The sequence below is a fragment of the Pristiophorus japonicus genome, chromosome 5, assembly GCF_044704955.1.
Source record: "Pristiophorus japonicus isolate sPriJap1 chromosome 5, sPriJap1.hap1, whole genome shotgun sequence".
In the NCBI taxonomy this organism is placed as follows: domain Eukaryota; kingdom Metazoa; phylum Chordata; class Chondrichthyes; family Pristiophoridae; genus Pristiophorus; species Pristiophorus japonicus.
In genome coordinates, this window is record NC_091981.1 from 150,230,480 (window position 1) to 150,246,089 (window position 15,610).

Sequence of the window (15,610 nt, forward strand, 5' to 3'; positions counted from 1 at the left end):
CCTTTTTTCCAGCGAGTAGAAGAAGTGGGAGCAGCGGTCCAGATCCCGCAGGAACCGGATCCGCGACCTCACGAACGCGCCTCGGGACCTGACGAGCTGCAGGTCCTTCAGCGCGGCCTTCTTCGCTTCGTACACCGTCCGCAGGGCCGGGTCCTGGACGACTTGACCGAGACGGGCTTCCAGGTCGAGCACCTCTTTTTCTAGGCGCCCGACTCTGGCCGCCCGCCTCTTGGTCGACCCCCTCGCGTACTCTTGACAGAAGACGCGGACGTGAGCCTCGCCCACGTCCCACCATAGCCTCAAGGAGGGGAAGCCCCCCTGCTTCCTTCTCCAGTCGGACCAGAATCGACGGAACGAGTCCTGGAACCGCACGTCCTCCAGCAGCCGGTTGTTAAAGTGCCAGTACGCGGACCCCGTCCTCGCGCGGAGCGAAGCGAGCTCCGCCCACACCAGGTGGTGGTCCGAACACGGCACCGGCCGCATGGAGGCCGCCGGGACGCAGGAAACGTACGCCCGAGACACGTAAAGGCGGTCAACTCTAGACCATCCTACTCCAGGCCTCACCCAAGTAAAGGCGCTGGAGTCGGGGTGGAGATTTCGCCAGACGTCCACCAAGTCGAAGGATCCGACCAGGTCCCTCAACTTCTCCATCGCCGTCATGCACTGCGGGGCACCGGAGCGGTCCCGCGCCTCGACGGTGCAGTTAAAATCCCCCCCGAGGGCAATGCAGTCGCCGACGTCGACGGAGCCCAGAAGAGCGGACACCTCTTCAAAGAAGCGTGTCTGCTGCGGGCCAGGCTGAGGGGCGTACACGTTCACGAGATGGAGCGGCACGTACCCCAGGCGAACCGTTACGTGCAGCAAGCGGCCTGGCACGGGCTCCTCGACCCCCAAGATCTCCGGCTGAAAATGCGGGCCCAGCAAGATGGCCACCCCACTAGAAATGGCGGTGAGGTGGCTTTTGCGGACCTCTCCTTGCCATTCCAGGAGCCACGTGGCTTCGTCTCCCGGAACGGTGTGGGTTTCTTGCAGGAAGCACACCGCATATTTCCCCTCCTGCAGGAGCGAAAAATTGTCAAATCTACGGCGTGCCCCTCTGCCGCCGTTGATGTTGAGACTGGCTATGGTTATCTTCATGGCAAAAGCATAGTGCAACCTCTACCTTAACCTATTGTGGGGGAGGGAGCGGAGTCTTTTGTTGAACTCCGCTCCCTCCGCAGCCCAGCGAGGAGTCCCTCGAGCTCGCGCAGCTCAAGGTGTTGCTCCTTTGTCAAGGGCCCGCCCGCGGCCAAGGTTTTAACGGCGGCGCGGACGGAACCCTTGATCAGCTCTGGCTCGGACCATTTTTCCAGGGCCAGTCGGGCTTGGTTGCAGCGACCCCGGCTCTGGGCCAAAAAGTCCCGGAGTTCCTTTGCAGGAATGAGGATGGTCTCGGCGGCGGCCGCGAGCAGATCCACCGCCTCGCTGGCGGTGGTCTCTAGATTTTCTCCCGCGTCCCCCACCGAGTCCCCGTCCTCCTCCGGGAGGTGGCCGCCAGCAGCCGGCCCATCGACCGCACAAGGTATGGCAAATGACCCGGCCGCTCCAACCGGCCCTGGCTCTGCCCCGATCCCACCCCCAGGATCGTCGGCAGAGGAGTCCCCACTGGGCTCTTTTAAAAATGGTGCTGGGTCAGGAAATGACAGCGGAAGGGGTTCCCCCTCCGCCCCAGGAACCGGGGAACAAGGAGAGACCCGGCCATAGGAAATCCCCAGGCTCCCCAAGTGCTCCAGCTCCAAAGTAAGGGGCAAGGGTGGGTGTTCCTCCCCCTCCCCGCTGCCACCCCCCGGCCCAGCATGTACAGTATTATTAAAATTATTAATTTCATTTACTGCCGGGTCGAGCGACTCCTGGGGGAAGTTGGATAATAGCTCGGCGGGCTCAGGTTCGGCCTTTTCGGCCCCGCCCGCCTCAGTCCCCGGGACGCCCGGCCCGGCGGCAATGCATTCCTCCGCGGTCCCCACGCCCCCCACGACAGGCAGATCTTCCACGCCATCACCGGGAGGCAGAGACTGGGCCGCCTCGACTGTCTCACCCTCCCCGGGGACAGACTCCTCCCGCCTACGGCGCTGCTTGGGGGCGCTGGTGGGGGACGCGGGACACGCGGCGGGCACCGACTCCTCCGCGGAGGGATGTTGCTCCCCCTCCGCCTCAACGGAGCGGCGCCTCCTTTTGTTGCTGGAGGTGCGCTGAGGCAGGGAGACCTCCATGTCTGCCGAGGCCTCCCGCTCCGCCCCCCCCTTTTCCTTTTCTTGCCCGCGCCCGGGCCCCTCTGCGGTGTTGTTCAAGGGCTCGGGCACGGGCTCAGGGCACCCCGCGCTCGCCGGTGACTGGGTTGGGCTGAGCGCGGTGGTCAAACTTTCCGGCGCACTGAGGGGACCCGCCTCTAGATGTCTCGTCTTCTTCCGCGCCTTCTTTTCGATCGGACGCTCTCCCTCCCCCCCGCCGGAGGCCGTGAAAACAAAGGCCCCCGACGATGCCTGCGCACCTACGGCTCCCGGCACGCGGACGCAACTAGGGGGAGGGGTGGCGGCGGCGCCAGCCTTGGCCGCCCTCGGTGGTTTGGCGGCCTTGGAGGCGGGGCAGTTCTTACGAACATGCCCCACCTCCCTACAGGCATGGCACCGCACGCCGTCCGATGTCCAGAAGACGCGGTAGGCAGTCCCCTCGTGCACCACATTGAAATTTCCCTCCGTCGTCTCCTCCCGCGCCAGCCGGACAAAGAGCTGGCGGCGGAAGGAGAACACGTGGCGCAGGCTGTTCTCCCTGAGGCCGAGCGGTATGGGGTTGATCCCCGACCTTATCTCCCCCAGTTGTTGTAGGTGAGGGAGGAGGAGCTCAGCGGGAACAAAGGGCGGGACGTTTGAAACGATGACCCTCTGCGCAGTGGCCTCGAGAGGGTCCACCGGCAGGAACGTCCCACCCACCGTGAGCCCCTTTTCGAGGGCCAGGGACACCGCCCGCTCCGACCCCAGGAAGAACACGGCCTTTCCAGACATCTTGGAGGCTGCGACAATGGTCGAGGGGCCGACTACCCCAGCCATCGCCCGCACGCACTCCTCGATGCTCATTGTGGGGTGAGTGTAGCTCTTGACCCCGTGTTTTTTTGTAATAAGTCGAAAAGGTGGCAGGGCAGCGGGTGGCGCAGGAGGTGCCGTGGAAGCGGTTGCCACCTGCGCATATGTCCTTGCTGGCCCTGCCACCGGCGTGGATGGGGTCGCCATCACGGGATCCCTTTAAGGGCTACACCCACCCCAAAGTCACAGGCCTTAATGGTCTTAATTGGCCTCTTGTCTAAAGACTGAGCAGAGGAGCCCTTAACGAGGCACACCTCTCCCCTAGTTGGCAATTGGGGAGGGGCCTTGCTCCCTCTGCTCAGTTGTCTCAATTGTTTTTTTTTAAATTAATTTGGGAGGAAAAGGGCTCTCAGAGAGAGAGGGGAGAAACAGAGAATAACAGAGAAAGAGAGAGGGGGGTGGGAAGGGGGGGGAACTGCGAGGGCAGGTCTCCCCTCGCAGCTGTGGGTGGGTGCAATCCCCAGATGGCAAAACACAAAAATAGTCTTTGGGGTGGTCTTCAGGTGAGGGGAGAAGATGTCTTCACCTGGGGCAGCTAGAGCCACCAGGCACACACTCCTAACGATGTTAAAATGGGTATTTAAAGAAAATAAATCTTCAGCCTGGTAGCTCCAGCTATCCCAGGCTAGGCAATTGGCGGGGGGGGGGGTTCAGTTGTGTGTGGGGCCTAGTTGTAAGCAAGGCCCCCACACACACTTTCCATACACACACACCCCCCGCAATGTTCCGGCCCTCAGTGGTCTTCTTTCCTCCCCCCATTGATATAACAAAGTCTTTTTGGGAAATGCACCCACACCCACCTGTAGAAGATGTAGAGTCTCCCTCCTTCCACACTGGATGTTGTTGGTCTTTCCCCCTCTCTCCAACTCTTTGTAGAAATGGTAAAAAGTTGTAAGTTTTCTGCTTTTTCCTCCTCTCCCTCTGGGTGAAAGTTGGTGGTGAAGCCCCTTCCTTCCTTCTCTTCCTGGGCTGTTCTCAGGGCTCTCTAGGGCTCTCCAGGCAGGAGCTAAGGTTGGTAGCTGCTCCTCACTGCAGCTCAGCTCCAACTGAGCAGGACACGCCTCCACTGCTCCACGATTGGTCCTTGTGCATGAAACTCTTTTGAGTTTACCTGCAAAACATAAAACATTAAGACCATGCCACCCGACCTGGGTGACACAGCAGACATTTTCAAGGCCCCTTTTTTTTTTTTAATTATTTTTTTTGTTTTTTTTTGGGGCGCTAAAATCAAATTTTCCCAGTGCCCCCTATAAAAGGGGAGGGGGACACTAAAAGCACCGGCAATTAAAACAAATTAAACTTTAAAACGTAAAATCAAATTAAAATTTGGTTGCCGGGCATGATGATGCACTCCAGTCCCTCCGGTGCCCACCTCTCGCGGAAGGCCGCGAGCGTACCGGTGGACACCGCGTGCTCCATCTCCAAGGACACCCTGGACCGGATGTAAGAGCGGAAGAGAGGCAGGCAGTCAGGTTGAACGACCCCCTCGACCGCCCGCTGCCTGGACCGGCTGATGGTGCCAGGTAAATATAACTCTTTTAGAGTCTACCTACAAAACATAAAACATTAAACTGTGCCACCCGACCTGGGTGACACACCAGACATTTACAAGGCCCTTTTTTTCCTTTTTTTTGTTTTTTTTTTGTTTTTTTTGTTTTTTTTTGGCACTAAAATCACAATTTTCCCAGTGCCCCCTATAAAAGGGAAGGGGACACTAAAAGCACCGGCAATTAAAACAAATTAAACTTTAAAACGTAAAATCAAATTAAAATTTGGTTGCCGGGCGTGATGATGCACTCCAGTCCCTCCGGTGCCCACCTCTCGCGGAAGGCCGCGAGCGTACCGGTGGACACCGCGTGCTCCATCTCCAAGGACACCCTGGACCGGATGTAAGAGCGGAAGAGAGGCAGGCAGTCAGGTTGAACGACCCCCTCGACCGCCCGCTGCCTGGACCGGCTGATGGCACCCTTGGCCGTGCCCAGGAGCAGTCCTACGAGGAGGCCTTCGGACCTACCCGCTCCCCTCCGCACAGGGTGCCCAAAGATCAGGAGAGTGGGACTGAAGTGCAGCCAGAATTTCAGGAGCAGCCCCTTCAAATAGTGGAACAGGGGCTGCAACCTTGTGCATTCAATAAAAACATGGAACACGGACTCCTCCAGACCGCAGAAATTGCAGGCGGCCTGGGAGTCCGTGAACCGGCTTAAAAATTTATTGCACGGCACTGCTCCGTGCACCACCCTCCAGGCCAAATTCCCGATGAATAGTGGGAGGACCCCTGCGTCGAGTGCCCTCCATCGGGGAGCCCCGCCTCCTCCGGACGGCAAGATGGTACGCCATGGCGTGTCCGGACGGCCGGCGAGGATGGCAAAGTTGAGGGTGTGCAGGAGCAGCCCGTACAGGAAACCCCTCCGCGCGGAACTGAAAGGCACGGAGGGGATTTCCCCGAGGCGGCTCAAGTTGTGAGGCGCCAGCCCCCGAGGGAGGTTCCGGGGCTTGGCGCCGATGAGGAATTCCGTCCGGACGGGAGTCAGTTCGGACGGGATCTCCCCACGTGCCTGAGCCTCCTCGATGCACCTAACGGAGTCAGGGCCCAGAGCTGTTTTTAGCGACTCGATGGCATCGGCCGCGTGGCGGACGTTGGCAGAATTTAGGCGCCGCGCCAGCGTGTCTGGCGCCATCCAGCCCGCTCCTCCGCCATCGAGCAGGTCCCTGACCCTGGTCACCTCACCAGCCACAGCCCTCTCTTCCGACCGCCACATAAAGCCTCGGTCGTGGAGGTACGGATTCCCGAGCAGCGGTTCCTGCAGGACGGCCGCCACTCCAGCCGGCGGAGAGCTGCGCTTGGTGGAGACTTTGTTCCAGACCCTGATGAGTTCCCTGTAAAAGACAGGCAGCTCCCGGAGGGCGGTCCTGGCACCCCCCAAGTTCACAAACAGGAGCTGCGTGTCATAATTGAGGTCGAGCTGCTGGCGGAAGAAATACCTCGCCAGAGCACACCACCTAGGAGGGGGCTCGACGTAAAGGTATCTCTGCAGGGTCTGAAGACGGAAAGTCGCGAGCTGGGCGCTGATGCACACCAACGACTGACCGCCCTCCTCAAGCGGGAGACTCAAGACCGCGGCAGAGACCCAGTGCTTCCTGTTGTTCCAGAAGAAGTCCACCAGCTTCTTCTGTATCTTGGCGACAAACGCAGGGGGAGGGGTCAAAGTGACCAGCCGGTACCACAGCATTGCGGCCACCAGCTGGTTTATGACTAGCGCTCGACCCCTGTAGGACAGCACTCGGAGCAGTCCTGTCCAGCGCCCTAGGCGAGCGGCGACCTTGGCCTCCAGCTCCTGCCAGTTCGCCGGCCAGGCTCCCTCGTCGGGGCTAAGGTAGACTCCCAGATAGAGGAGATGGGTCGTGCTCCAGGCAAAAGGCCTGAGCTCCTCCGGCAGGGAGTCCACCCGCCACTGACCCACCAGGAGTCCGGAACATTTCTCCCAGTTGATCCTGGCGGAGGACGCGGCCGAGTAAATCTCCTGGCACTCACGCATCCTCCGCAGGTCAGCGGGATCCTCTATCGCGAGGAGCACGTCATCGGCGTAAGCCGAGAGGACGACCTCCACGCCCGGCCCTTGCAGAGCTAGTCCCGTCAACCTCGTCCGCAAGAGGCGCAGGAAAGGCTCCACGCAAACGGCGTATAACTGGCCGGACATGGGGCATCCCTGGCGCACCCCTCTCCTAAAGCGAAGGGGCGCCGTCAAGGACCCGTTAACCTTAATCAGACACTTCGCGGCGGCGTACAAAAGTCGGATCCGGGCGACGAAATGCGTCCCGAACCCAAAAGCGCGCAGAGTTCCGAGCAGATAGTCGTGATCCACCCTGTCGAACGCCTTCTCTTGGTCGAGGGATAGGAAGGCGACCGACAGACCAGCCTCCTGGGAGCAATGGATGAGGTCCCGGACCAGATGGATGTTATCGTGGATTGTCCGGCCCGGGACTGTGTAGGACTGGTCGGGGTGGATCATGTGGTCCAGCACGGCACCAAGGCGAGCAGACATCGCCCTGGCGAAGATTTTGTAGTCCGTGCTGAGGAGGGAGACCGGGCGCCAGTTCTTAAGGAGGCGGAGATCGCCCTTCTTAGGCAGCAGGACGATGACTGCCCTGCGCCAAGAGAGGGGCATCTCCCCGGTCGCCAGACTTTCCCCCAGGACCCGCGCGTAGTCGCTCCCCAGGACGTCCCAGAACGCCCTGTGGAACTCCACGGTCAGCCCGTCCAGCCCCGGGGATTTTCCCCTCGAGAGCCGGGCGAGGGCACCGGTCAGCTCCGCCAGGCTTAGCGGAGCTTCCAGATTTTCGGCGCCCTCCGGGCCGACCTTCGGCAGGTCCTCCCACAAAACTCTACGCGCTTCCTCGCTGGACGGATCCGGAGAGAACAGAGCCCCGTAATATTCACGGACCCTGTTGTTGACGCCCTCCGGATCCGAGACGAGAGAGCCGTCGTCGGCCAGCAGCGTCAAGAGCTGCTTACGGACACTCTGCCTTTTTTCCAGCGAGTAGAAGAAGGGGGAGCCGCGGTCCAGATCCCGCAGGAACCGGATCCGCGACCTCACGAACGCGCCTCGGGACCCGACGAGCTGCAGGTCCTTCAGCGCGGCCTTCTTCGCTTCGTACACCGTCCGCAGGGCCGGGTCCTGGACGACTTGACCGAGACGGGCTTCCAGGTCGAGCACCTCTTTTTCTAGGCGCCCGACTCTGGCCGCCCGCCTCTTGGTCGACCCCCTCGCGTACTCTTGACAGAAGACGCGGACGTGAGCCTTGCCCACGTCCCACCATAGCCTCAAGGAGGGGAAGCCCCCCTGCTTCCTTCTCCAGTCGGACCAGAATCGACGGAACGAGTCCTGGAACCGCACGTCCTCCAGCAGCCGGTTGTTAAAGTGCCAGTACGCGGACCCCGTCCTCGCGCGGAGCGAAGCGAGCTCCGCCCACACCAGGTGGTGGTCCGAACACGGCACCGGCCGCATGGAGGCCGCCGCGACGCAGGAAACGTACGCCCGAGACACGTAAAGGCGGTCGACTCTAGACCATCCAACTCCAGGCCTCACCCAAGTAAAGGCGCTGGAGTCGGGGTGGAGATTTCGCCAGACGTCCACCAAGTCGAAGGACCCGACCAGGTCCCTCAACTTCTCCATCGCCGTCATGCACTGCGGGGCACCGGAGCGGTCCCTCGCCTCGAGGGTGCAGTTAAAATCCCCCCCGAGGACAATGCAGTCGCCGACGTCGACGGAGCCAAGAAGAGCGGACACCTCTTCAAAGAAGCGCGTCTGCTGCGGGCCGGGATGAGGGGCGTACACGTTCACGAGATGGAGCGGCACGTCCCCCAGGCGAACCGTTACGTGCAGCAAGCGGACTGGCACGGGCTCCTCGACCCCCAAGATCTCCGGCTGAAAATGCGGGCCCAGCAAGATGGCCACCCCACTAGAAATGGCGGTGAGGTGGCTCATGCGGACCTCTCCTTGCCATTCCAGGAGCCACGTGGCTTCGTCTCCCGGAACGGTGTGGGTTTCTTGCAGGAAGCACACCGCATATTTCCCCTCCCGCAGGAGCGAAAAATTGTCAAATCTACGGCGTGCCCCTCTGCCGCCGTTGATGTTGAGGCTGGCTATGGTTATCTTCATGGCAAAAGCATAGTGCAACCTCTACCTTAACCTATTGTGGAGGAGGGAGCGGAGTCTTTTGTTGAACTCCGCTCCCTCCGCAGCCCAGCGAGGAGTCCCTCGAGCTCGCGCAGCTCAAGGTGCTGCTCCTTTGTCAAGGGCCCGCCCGCGGCCAAGGTTTTAACGGCGGCGCGGACAGACCCCTTGATTAGCTCCGGCTCGGACCATTTTTCCAGGGCCAGTCGGGCTTGGTCGCGGCGACCCCGGCTCTGGGCCAAAAAGTCCCGGAGTTCCTTTGCAGGAATGAGGAGGGCCTCAGCGGCGGCCGCGAGCAGATCCACCGCCTCACTGGCGGTGGTCTCTAGGTCTTCACCCGCGTCCCCCACCGAGTCCCCGTCCTCCTCCGGGAGGTGGCCGCCAGCAGCCAGCCCATCGACCGCACAAGGTACGGCAAATGAACCGGCCGCTCCAACCGGCCCTGGCACTGCCCCGATCCCACCCCCAGGATCGTCGGCAGAGGAGTCCCCACTGGGCTCTTTTAAAAATGGTGCTGGGTCGGGAAATGACAGCGGAAGGGGTTCCCCCTCCGCCCCAGGAACCGGAGAACAAGGAGAGACCCGGCCATAGGAGATCCCCAGGCTCCCCAAGTGCTCCAGCTCCAAAGTAAGAGGCGAGGGGGAGTGTTCCTCCCCCTCCCCGCTGCCACCCCCCGGCCCAGCATCTACAGTTTCATTAAAATCAGTTTGTGTTTCTGCCGGGTCGAGTGACTGCCGGGGGAAGTTGGGTATTGGCTGGGCGGGCTCAGGTTCGACCTTTTCGGCCCCGCCCGCCTCAGTCCCCGGGACGCCCGGCCCGGCGGCAATGCATTCTTCCGCTGGCCCCACGCCCCCCACGACAGGCAGATCTTCCACTCCATCCCCAGGAGGCAGCGGCTGGGCAGCCTCGACTGCCTCACCCTCCCCGGGGACAGACTCTTCGCGCCTGCAGCGCAATTTGGGAGCGCTGGTGGGGGACGCGGGACACGCGGCGGGCACCGACTCCTCCGCGGAGGGATGTTGTTCCCCCTCCGCCTCATCGGAGCCGCGCCTCCTTTTGTTCCTGGGGGTGCGCGGAGGCAGGGAGACCCCCATGTCTGCCGAGGCCTCCCGCTCCGCCCCCCCTTTTCCTTTCCTTTCCCGCGCCCGGGCCCCTCTGTGGTGTTATTCAAGGGCTCGGGCACGGGCTCGGGGCACCACGCGCTCGCCAGTGACTGGGTTGGGCTGAGCGCGGTGGTCAAATTATCTGGCGCACCGAGGGGACCCGCCTCTAGATGTTTTGCCTTCTTCCGCGCCTTCTTTCCGGTCGGACGCTCTCCCTCCCCCCCGCCGGAGGCCCTGAAAACAAAGGCCTCCGACGATGCCCGCGCACCCATGGCTCCCGGCACGCGGACGCAACTAGGGGGAGGGGTGGCGGCGGCGCCAGCCTTGGCCGCCTTCGGTGGTTTGGCGGCCTTGGAGGCGGGGCAGTTCTTACGAACATGCCCCACCTCCCTGCAGGCATGGCACCGCACGCCGTCCGACGTCCAGAAGACGCGGTAGGCAGTCCTCTCGTGCACCACATTAAAATTCCCCTCCGTCGTGTCCTCCCGCGCCAGCCGGACAAAGAGCTGGCGGCGGAAGGAGAACACGTGGCGCAGGCTGTTCTCCCTGAGGCCGAGCGGTATGGGGTTGATCCCCGACCTTACCTCCCCCAGTTGGTGTAGGTGAGGGAGGAGGAGCTCAGCGGGAACAAAGGGCGGGACGTTTGAAATGATGACCCTCTGCGCGGTGGCCTCGAGAGGGTCCACCGGCAGGAACGTCCCGCCCACCGTGAGCCCCTTTTCAAGGGCCAGGGACACCGCCCGCTCCGACCCCAGGAAGAACACGGCCTTCCCAGACATCTTGGAGGCTGCGACAATGGCCGAGGGGCCGACTACCCCAGCCATCGCCCGCACGCACTCCTCGATGGTCATTGTGGGGTGAGTGTAGCTCTTGACCCCGTGTTTTTTAGTAATGAGTCTGAAAGGTGGCAGGGCAGCGGGTGGCGCAGGAGGGGCCGTGGAAGCGGTTGCCACCTGCGCATATGTCTTCGCTGGCCCTGCCACCGGCGTGGATGGGGTCGCCATCACGGGGTCCCTTTAAGGGCTACACCCACCCCAAAGTCACAGGCCTCAATGGTCTTTAATGGCCTCGTATATTTAACTGAGCAGAGGAGCCCTTAACGAGGCACCTCTCCCCTCGTTGACAATTGGGGAGAGGCCTTGCTCCCTCTGCTCAGTTGTCTTAATTGGGTTTTTTTTGTTTTAAATTAGGAAGAAAAGGGGCCTCAGAGAGAGAGGGGAGAAACAGAGTAGCAGAGAAAGAGAGAGGGGGGTGGGAAGGGGGGGGGACTGCGAGGGCAGGTCTCCCCTCGCAGCTGTGGGTGGGTGCACTCCCCAGATGGCAAAACACAAAAGTCTTTGGGGTGGTCTTCAGGTGGGGGGAGAAGATGTCTTCACCTGGGGCAGCTAGAGCCACCAGGCACACACTCCTAACGATGTTAAAATGGGTATTTAAAGAAAATAAATCTTCAGCCTGGTAGCTCCAGCTATCCCAGGCTAGGCAATTGGCGGGGGGGGGGGGGTTCAGTTGTGTGTGGGGCCTAGTTGTAAGCAAGGCCCCCACACACACTTTCCATACACACACACCCCCCGCAATGTTCCGGCCCTCAGTGGTCTTCTTTCCTCCCCCCATTGATATAACAAAGTCTTTTTGGGAAATGCACCCACACCCACCTGTAGAAGATGTAGAGTCTCCCTCCTTCCACACTGGATGTTGTTGGTCTTTCCCCCTCTCTCCAACTCTTTGTAGAAATGGTAAAAAGTTGTAAGTTTTCTGCTTTTTCCTCCTCTCCCTCTGGGTGAAAGTTGGTGGTGAAGCCCCTTCCTTCCTTCTCTTCCTGGGCTGTTCTCAGGGCTCTCTAGGGCTCTCCAGGCAGGAGCTAAGGTTGGTAGCTGCTCCTCACTGCAGCTCAGCTCCAACTGAGCAGGACACGCCTCCACTGCTCCACGATTGGTCCTTGTGCATGAATCCCAAAAGGTTAGTTTGCAGGTGCAGCAGGTAATCAGGAAGGCAAATGGAATGTTGGCCTTCATTGCGAAAGGGATGGAGTACAAAAGCAGGGAGGTCTTGCTGCAACTGTATAAGGTATTGGTAAGGCCGCACCTGGAGTACTGCGTGTAGTTTTGGTCACCTTACTTAAGGAAGGATATACTAGCTTTGGAAGGGGTACAGAGACGATTCACTGAGCTGATTCCAGAAATGAGGGGGTTACCTTATGATGATAGATTGAGTAGACTGGTTCTTTACTCCTTGGAGTTCAGAAGGATGAGGGGTGATCTTATAGAAACATTTAAAATCATGAAAGGGATAGACAAGATAGAGGCAGAGAGGTTGTTTCCATTGGTGGGGGAGACTAGAACTAGGGGGCACAGCCTCAAAATACGGAGGAGCCAATTTAAAACCGAGTTGAGAAAGAATTTCTTCTCCCAGAGGGTTGTGAATCTGTGGAATTCTCTGCCCAAGGAAGCAGTTGAGGCTAGCTCATTGAATGTTTTCAAGTCAAAAATAGATAGATTTTTAACCAATAAGGGAATTCAGGGTTACGGGGAGAGGGCGGGTAAGTGGAGCTGAGTCCACGACCAGATCAGTCATGATCTTATTGAATGGCGGAGCAGGCTCGAGGGGCTAGATGGCCTACTCCTGTTCCTAATTCTTATGTTCTTATGTTCTTATGTTCTTATGTAAAAAAGAAATTCCAGTTGCATTTTACAGATGATAAGCACATTGGGACTACTGACCAAAATATGATAAGATTTAAGATGCAACTAGAAAGGACAGGGCAGATTAGAAAAATGTGGACTGAGCTAGCTGTGGTTAGGTCGAAGGAGAAATTGGTACACAGGATTGTAGTGTAACAGTGAGAATATGAGAAAATAACAATAGAGGTTAAGAGCGGGATAAGGAAAACTTCAAAAAACATCTAAACAAACAGCAAAGTATTTCACAAATATATCAGTAAAAAGAGAACTGTTAAAAGTGATGTGGAATTCCTAAGAGGAGAGGATTGCCAATTTATTGATGATCAAAAATGGCACATTTACTTTCATTGGTAAGGAGATAGAGCTTTGGACCTGACGTTCACAAGGTCCCAGATGCCCCCTTGTCTTCGCCACATTGGTTTCAATTCACATTTACGGCAATTTGTGATGCAAAAATAATATGGGTGAGATCAAAAAAATCAAATTCACAGTGCTCGCCCCAAGATGCACTGCTCCAGAAAATTTGAGGCCGTCATAAAAGCGGAGCTTTTTATTGACAATTTCTTCTTTCCTTCATTGTTCCTATTACTTTTGCCCCCTCCATCACTGACCATATTCTCATTTCTTCCAAATAATAAAAATCATTGTGGCAGATTTTATCCTGTGCCTATATGTTATCATATTCTAGTTCTCTGATGCTGCCTACTGTTGTGAATTCTGGTTTGTGGCAGGTATCTACTTGGCTTTAGTGGCGTCAATCGCTCCTTTAAGTGGTCTGGTTTCTGCTTCTTCTGGAAATTGACAACCACTGTCATGAATCTACTATCATGGAAGTGGGACAAACATAGAAATATAGAAACATAGAAAATAGGTGCAGGAGTAGGCCATTCGGCCCTTCGAGCCTGCACCACTATTCAATATGATCATGGCTGATCATGCAACTTCAGTACCCCATTCCTGCTTTCTCTCCATACCCCTTGATCCCTTTAGCTGTAAGGGTCACATCTAACTCCCTTTTGAATAAATGTATCAAACTGGCCTCAACAACTTTCTGTGGTAGAGAATTCCACAGGTTCACAATTCTCTGAGTGAAGAAGTTTCCCCTCATCTTGGTCCTAACTGATTTACCCCTTATCTTTAGACTGTGACCCCTGGTTCTGGACTTCCCCAACATCGGGAACATTCTTCCTTCATCTAACTTGTCCAATCCCGTCAGAATTTTATATGTTCTATGAGATCCCCTCTCATTCTTCTAAATTCCAATGAATATAAGCCTCGTCGACCCAGTCTTTCTTTATATGTCAGTCCTGCTATCCCGGGAATCAGTCTGGAGAACCATCATTGCACTCCTTCAATAGCAAGAATGTCCTTCCTCAGATTAGGAGACCAAAACTGTACACAATATTCAAGGAGTGGCTTCACCAAGGCCTTGTACAACTGCAGTAAGACCTCCCTGCTCCTATACTCAAATCCTCTCGCTATGAAGGCCAACATGCCATTGGCCTTCTTCCCCACCTGCTATACCTGCATGCAAATTTTCAATAACAGATGTACCATGACACCCAGGTCTCGATGCACCTCCCCTTTTCCTAATCTGCCGACATTCAGATAATATTCTGCTTTCATGTTTTTGCCACCAAAGTGGATAACCTCATATTTATCCACATTATACTGCATCTACCTTGCATTTTACCACTCACCTAACCTGTCCAAGTCACCCTGCAGCCTCTTAGCATCCTCCTCACAGCTTGCACTGCCACCCAGTTTAGTGTCATCTGCAAACTTGAAGATATTACATTCAATTCCTTCGTCTAAATCATTAATGTATATTGTAAATAGCTGGGGTCCCAGCACTGAACATTGCGGTACCCGACTAGTCACTGCCTGCCATTCTGAAAAGGACCCGTTTATCCCGATTCTCTGCTTCCTGGCTGCCAACCAGTACTCTAGCCACGTCAGTACACTATCCCCAATACGATGTGCTTTAATTTTGCACACCAATCTCTTGTGTGGGACCTTGTCAAAAGCCTTTTGAAAGTCCAAATACACCACTTCCATTGGTTCTCCCTTGTCCACTCAACTAGTTACATCCTCAAAAAATTCTAGAAGATTTGTGAAGCATAATTTCTCTTTCATAAATCCATGCTGACTTGGATGGATCCTGTCACTGCTTTCCAAATGCACTGGTATTACATCTTTAATAATTGATTCCAACATTTTCCCCACTACTGATGTCAGGCTAACCAGTCTATAATTCCCTGTTTTCTCTCTCCCTCCTTTTTTAAAAAGTGGGGTTACATTAGCTACCCTCCAACCCATAGGAACTGATCCAGAGTCTATAGAATGTTGGAAAATGACCACCAATGCATCCACTATTTCTAGGGCCACTTCGTTAAGTACTCTGGAATGCAGACTATCGGGCCCTGGGGATTTATCGGCCTGATAAACAAGGATTTACAAGGAAGTGTAACAATCAAAGGTCCTTGTCTTCTGGACCGAATCTCTATGTTCTTCGCACATGTACAACTTCAATCTCCCCGAAGGTGAACCATGCTAATACTAAGTGAGACAATATTCAGTTTGATTTAAACGATGTTTTGTTCCATAGTAGACATGCAAACCACTGAGCACACTGAGGTACACATGCTACAATCAGTATAACTTGTGATTGTGCATCATTAAAATAATATAACGCATATACTAGCCCACTTCAGTCGGCCATTCACTTAATGTAAAAGCTCAACTCTCCCTGCCAAGGGCAGAGGTCTTGCCTTACAGCCTTCTGAACTGTCATTTAGGTGTTTGTCCTGATTTTTTTGTCGCCTCTCTTCCTGAACCACAGAGATAAAAAGAATTTATCAATCCTCAGGTGTTAGATATCTTCTTGAATGACTAGGCTTTGCTAATAAATGATCTATTGTTTGGTATCGGAGAGAAACCATAGAAACATAGAAAATAGGTGCAGGAGTAGGCCATTTGGACTCTCGAGCTTGCACCGCCATTCAATAAGATCATGGCTGATCATTCCCTCAGTACCC